Here is a 6,265-nt window from a genome sequence, read left to right on the forward strand (position 1 = left end):
GTACACTGCCTCACTCCAGGTGTGCGAGAATGGCCACTGAGTCTATGTCATTTACTCTGTTTAACCATGAAATAGACTCTATTGGATTGGGGGTAAAAATATGCTTTTGAAGCAGGAGTCAGTGGAGGCCCATATTTACAGGACATTTATTGCTGCCACTTTATGGAGAAAATTAGTCTTTTATGTTTTCAGTAATGATTCCCCAGGCCCTCTTTTCAAACCGGCATGCTCATAAATTCCTTGTTTTTATAGCAGGGCAAAAATGTGTTACAGCGTGCTCTTCTTCACTTCCCAGCATTATCCAACAGAGGATGCAGAGGCGTACTGGCGAGAAGACAGCATGCTGGCCTGGCCAGGATGCCAGCAGGCCGTTGGGCCCCCTCTGGATACTTCTTCCAGGGGCAGAGGCAGCGCTGTGTAATTGAAGGAGCCTGTCCGGAGAGCACACATTTCTTAGAAACACAGTTGGCTCTAAAGAGAAGAAAGCCCAGGTATTGGGCAGCGAAAGCCTGCTCCAGCTCTCGGGGGCTTTGCTGGAGTTGAAGGAAGTGCCAGATGCTGTTTGAAGAGAGTTCCTTCACGCAGGACGTCTGGCCTCAGTACATCCCATCTCTAAGGGAGCCAGAAATAACCTGGAGAAGGTTCTCAGATAAAGCCAGCTGTAAATTGGGTCCCCCTCCCAAGATGTGCTTTGCAGAACTAGAGGACTTTCTGTTTTAATGTCCGATAGCCTGGGCTTCCTTTCCACCTGGTTCAGCACTATGGTCTGAGTGATCTCTATCACCTTACCCCATCTTAGTCATTTTAGACTCCCCAAAACATAACTCAAAGATACCAGCTAGAGAAAATAAAACAAGAATGCTTTATGCTTAAAAACAAGTCAAGTGCCATTTACTTAAAAGAGGATGGGGCAGTGTTCAGCGGGAGACTATTGAATTCTTACTTATGGTCATTCTTGTGCTTTTGAGCTAATATAAATAACAGTACTGCTACAAATGTGAGAGATGATGTTGCCTAAGAATTAGCTCTTCTCAGAGAGTAATATTTGAACACTCGAATCACATGGCAGTTTTGCTAAACTGTAGATATGGGTTCAGCAGGTCTGGAGTGAGATCAAAGATTCTGCATTCTGACAAGCTGCCAGCTCCTCGTTCTAAGACCCTGCTCTGAGTAATGAGGTCTTAGGTAGAGAGCTCTGGCTGTGGAGTTGAACAGATTCAAACTTAAATATGGTTGCTAATTACCCTCAAGGATATTGGGTAAGTTCTTTAAGTTTTGAGCCTCTGTTTTTTCACATGACAAGAAAAGGAAATACTAATATACTTGTGCGTCTTTATTCTCATAGTTGATATCCGTTTCAGGTGAAAATATATGTGAAGGAGTTTGGAAGCTCTGAAATGTTTATATAAATGTTAGTTATTAGTATTGATTCCTTTCATCGATACTGTTTTATGTACTAAGTTACTCCCGGATTTTGCTTAAGATGAAAAGAAATGCCTTTGCAACATATTGCAGAGACAGAATAGATGAGGAAGAAACTCCAAAAGGCTGTTTTTTTTTTCCCATCACCCCCTCAAAGGCCAGTGATAAAACAGGCAGAGACAAATCACCTGTCCTGTTTTTAGAGACTTTTGGTGGAGGAAAATTCTGCCACATTTCTTGGTAGGCTGTTTAATCTCAAGTAGAAGAAAGCATTTCTGGGTTGAGTAATTACTAGGTCTACATGATCCCTATAACTGGTGGATTCAATAAAATTATCAGTTGTGTCTTAGATTTGGTACCGAGTAAACATAATGGCAAGGAGACAGGTTGCATTTTCTCTAAACTCATTGAATAGATTCCATTTTTTCTAATCTCATTGAATAGATGCTGTTAAATTAAATAGAAAAACCATGGGCTTTAAGGTCACATACAACGAATTGAAATCTACAGCCCACAGCTTTTTAATTACGTTGATCCTAAACGAATTGCTTGACCTGTCTGAGTCTCAATTTGCTCATCTATAAAATGGGACTAAGAATTTCTATCACATACTATTCTGGGGGTTATTCAAAGAAATAATATATAAAGTTCCTGAAAACTAAAAGATAGCCAGTATATATTAGATTCCTCCCCTTTGTTCTGATCCGTTCCAGAAAACAAAGAAAAATTATCAGTTTATTAAAAGTATTAAAAATTAGTCAATTTTTAAAATGCTTTCTATGTACCAAGAACTTCACTAAGCACTTTAAAATAATTCTCTTATCCAGTCCTTACAACAAGCCTTTTAATATTATTATTCTCATTTTAGAGATGAGCAATCTGAGCTGTAGAGAAAAATTTTAGCCCATTGAATTTCAGCCACTTATTACCCTCAGGATACTGGGTAAGTTCTTTTTATAAGACTATAACTTAGTCCAGTCCCCCCATGGCCAGCAGCAATGCCAGGACGCAAGGTCCAGAGGAAGCTAACTGCAAGACCTTCACTCTTACCTATGCACACCTGACTTTCAGACTCCCCCGGAAAATAACCATTCAGCTGGAGGCAGCTCACAATTCACTGTCAGCCGCTCTTTTTTCCCGTCTCAGGACTCTCTTATGTTACTGTCTAGCATGCAAGCTGGCGCAAAAGATGTTACATTTGGGAGTTGATCCCATAGAGCACTGCCTGCCATTATTAGTACAGCTTTGTGGAAGAGCCACAGGCCGAGCGACATTACAACAGGGCGACTAAAACAACAGATCTAGAAAGCAGGGAAATGATCAATTTGTCAGTATCACCCTGCATTCCTCCATAAACATTGCATATAAATATATATATTATATATAGTGTTTTTTAACTGAATGTATGGAAGACCAAGTTGAAGGGAAACTTTTAACCATATGAAACACAATGACTAGTAGTCTCGGGCCGTTTTAAAGGTACAGGATTTGTGTTTAAATAATAAATCTTAGAACTCCTTAAATCTTCCTTCCTCCTGCAAGGATGACTTCACTCAACTTTCCTCTTTTCAAGTGACATTTAGGAAGCAGATAGTGAAAGTTTATTTTTAACAGGGGTAAATTTTTACTATCACATGGAGAAACTGATGTAGATACTGGTTGATTTGACATCATGGAGGTCTCAAAACTCTGTGAGGGGAAGCACAGAGACTGGTGGCTAGGTGCCCAGACTCAGAACTCCAATTCCTGGCTACTGATGGATCACTTGATTGATTGATTACGCTAACATTTATTGAGAGTTGATCATGCATCATATACTGGACTGAGTAACATATTTTACTTCATTTAATCCTTTATAAAATGTTATGAGCTAAGTGTTATTATACCAACTTACAGGTGAGGAAACCAAGTGTCAGAGCAAATAGGTAACTCGCTCAAGGGATAGCTAATAAGGTCACCTAACTCCGACTGATTTTGAAGGCTGAACTTTTAACCACTCTATAACAATGCTCTTGGACTCCCTCCTTTTATGTATTTTCCTCTATTTTCTCAAGCTTATATGAGGCTGTAATACTCACATGTGATTATGAGCATAGACACACACACACACCAGATAATAGTCGCAGTCACTGTTTCAGGCTCAAAATAATCTGTTTAGCTTTACTCTTATCCCCATCTGGTTCCTAGGTGATATATAACTACATTCTATTACTGCCCTCGACTCCCAAACTCTATAAATGCACTAACAGTGAAGCACAAGTTGAATCAAGGAGTTGCTTGAATAAATTCTATGAACTCTTATGAAACTTCAACACATCACACTTAAGTGCAATGCACAAGAGCATCCCTATGACAGTCTCTTTTTCCATCATTTACATTCAAGAGGGACCACCCCACCTTACTTATCCCTGTGCCATTCCCGCTTCCTTTCTTCATTTGACCCTCTCTGTAATATAATTTATTGTGGTGTAAAAAATGTTCGTCTGGGACTTAATACCTGAAGTGACACCCTAGTCCTACTATCATGATGCCACCTGTGTGACTGTGAGCAATTCACTCACACTTTCTGAATCACAGTACCTTTATCTCTAAAATGGTGCAAAAAAAAAAAAAAAATCCAGACTAGCTTATGAAGAAGGATGGTGCCAAAAGCCTAATGGAAGAGTAGACATGGAAATGCCTTTGAAAACTCTAAAGGCTTCCTAGGCTATCTATCTTTACTATGTGTGCCAGGTGTTAACACTAAGAAATTAAATGAAATTTCTTATTTAATAGTCCCCAAAATATTGGGAAGCAGAAATTACTACAGGTGAGGAAACTGAAGGCCAGAGCACTAAAGTAACTTACTCTGGACCATACAGCTAGAAAAATGGAATGCAAGCCTGTGTTTGTTGTACTGAATAGCACTTGTTTCAGGAATAATCACTTCAATCCTACCAAAAATTAAAAATAAAGGAAGGAAGGAAGGAAGGAAGGAAGGAAGGAAGGAAGGAAGGAAGGAAGGAAGGAAGGAAGGAAGAAGTGAAGCTGTCTCCATTTCTACTGCCTGGTGTTTGTCCCGAAGTACGGTTGGTTCACGTCAAGGTTAGGGTGACACCTGAGCATCAGGCTTTTTGAAAGTTCCCAGGTAATTCCAATGTTCAACCAGAGTGCTAATCCACTGCGTGATATTGGCAGAGCCTTACAAGGAAAGAAGTGACCAGTATGCTCAGATCTAGGCTCTGAATGCTCCCCTCCCAAGTGGTAGGCAAGGGGGCAGGGTGGGGTAGGGGAAGGGAGAAATCACTGAGAATTGATGGAATCCAATATTCATTGCTGCATTTTGAATGGCAACTTTCCCAGCAGATACATTACCAATCATGTCCCAGCCATAAAACATAAAGCTCTCATTTTCTCAGCGGCCTTATATACTCTGAGTGCTTTTCAGCATTATTAACCTCCATGATCAAAATAGATAGGGAGGCTGAAAGCCAGGGAAAACCTCTTTACATCTTTTGAATTGCAAAGCCACACAGTGAGAAAGAAGTCAGCATGTATGCAAACATTCCTTCCTGAGTCAGACAAACCCAGAGCATGAACAAATTCACTTTGTGGACATAATAGATTCAGGAGGAACACAGATTTAAAGAAATAAATTTGTGATAATTAGACTCATTGCCATTGATATAACAGCATGATTTGTTTGAACACTGTTCTATATAAACGAGGCCATCTCAGCTTTTCTTAGGCACATTTTTATGCCAAAATGAGGGTATGTAGAGCTAAACATCACTCATTTAGGACAGCCGGGATCTAAACTCCACTCCTATCTAGGTGAATCACAGAATTGGTAGAAGACAGAGCTCACTTTCTGTTGGGGAAATCAGAGAAAGACAGATAGTCGCTCTTCTCCCAGGAGGCTAGATTGTGGCTGTGTAAATTGGCATAGCCAATCAGATGCTCCCACACCATGCTCCCATAGATCTTTAAAAGAGTGTGGAATCTGTCAGAGATTATTCTTGGTGGCTGTGGTAGATTAGAGGATCCAAAAGCAGAGAAACAAGTGTCTAAGAGAGACAGAATGTAGCAGCATGAAATGAACATTCACTATGGTGCCAGCAGCAGTGGGGAGTCCCCAAATAGCAAACAGAAGTGTCCCCGGCAGGATCATCCCATGACCATGCCTCAGCCATTTCTTGCCTCCCTTGATTACTACCTGAACTTGTTGCCCAACCTTCCTGGATTCTGTTACCCAACTGCCTTCCAAGAAATTCCTCTTTTCCTTAATTTAACCAGAATAGGCTTTGATTGTTTCCATCCAAGAACTCTATTAGTGTGGGGTAATATAAGAGGCTCTAATTGCTGCTCCTTTAACTACTGGTTATTCAGAAGTTATCTACATGATCTTATACCCTACAGATGTTAATAATATGGCCCTGTCTAAATACTAACCTTTCTTCAGCCCCTAATCCCATACATGCAAAATCCAACTCTGTGTATGTTTCCTTCTGTATTCTTGTCCACCATTGCGAGAATTTTGAATGCAGTATACACAAGTGGTAAGTCACTCAAGTTATGATTTAAGGAGTAACAATTAAATTCTTAGTCTGAAGAATGGGAAAAACATAGTGTACAGCCTCACTCAGAGGTTATAAGAAGGGTTAAATTAAGCAGCGCGAAGCAAGCTGTTGAAGTACCAAAATTTAGCATGCCATTTTTTGACTTATAGATAACCCTAAACCCTATATCTGTCCTATTTGGTCTTTAGATGCAGAACTCAAGTGTACCGCATCCAAACATTTTTGTCTGACATCTTTTCTGCGGATGGGGAAATAAAATGTTTTGATCTGAAAGATGTTTTCTT

At 40.1% G+C, this 6,265-nt stretch overlaps 1 long non-coding RNA gene across 2 annotated transcripts in view; it reads left to right on the forward strand.

Annotated features, from left to right (window-relative positions):
• Positions 1-1,067: 1,067 nt before the first annotated feature.
• The window catches only part of LOC111744502, a 19,182-nt gene continuing 13,984 nt past the window's right edge, over positions 1,068-6,265 (forward strand). For both annotated transcript variants that reach the window (XR_002782181.1, XR_002782180.1), the window contains exon 1: positions 1,068-1,259. This is a non-coding gene — a long non-coding RNA (uncharacterized LOC111744502). The remainder of the gene's footprint in view (positions 1,260-6,265) is intronic.

This window comes from Pteropus vampyrus, unplaced genomic scaffold (genome assembly GCF_000151845.1).
Source record: "Pteropus vampyrus isolate Shadow unplaced genomic scaffold, Pvam_2.0 Scaffold136, whole genome shotgun sequence".
NCBI lineage: Eukaryota > Metazoa > Chordata > Mammalia > Chiroptera > Pteropodidae > Pteropus > Pteropus vampyrus.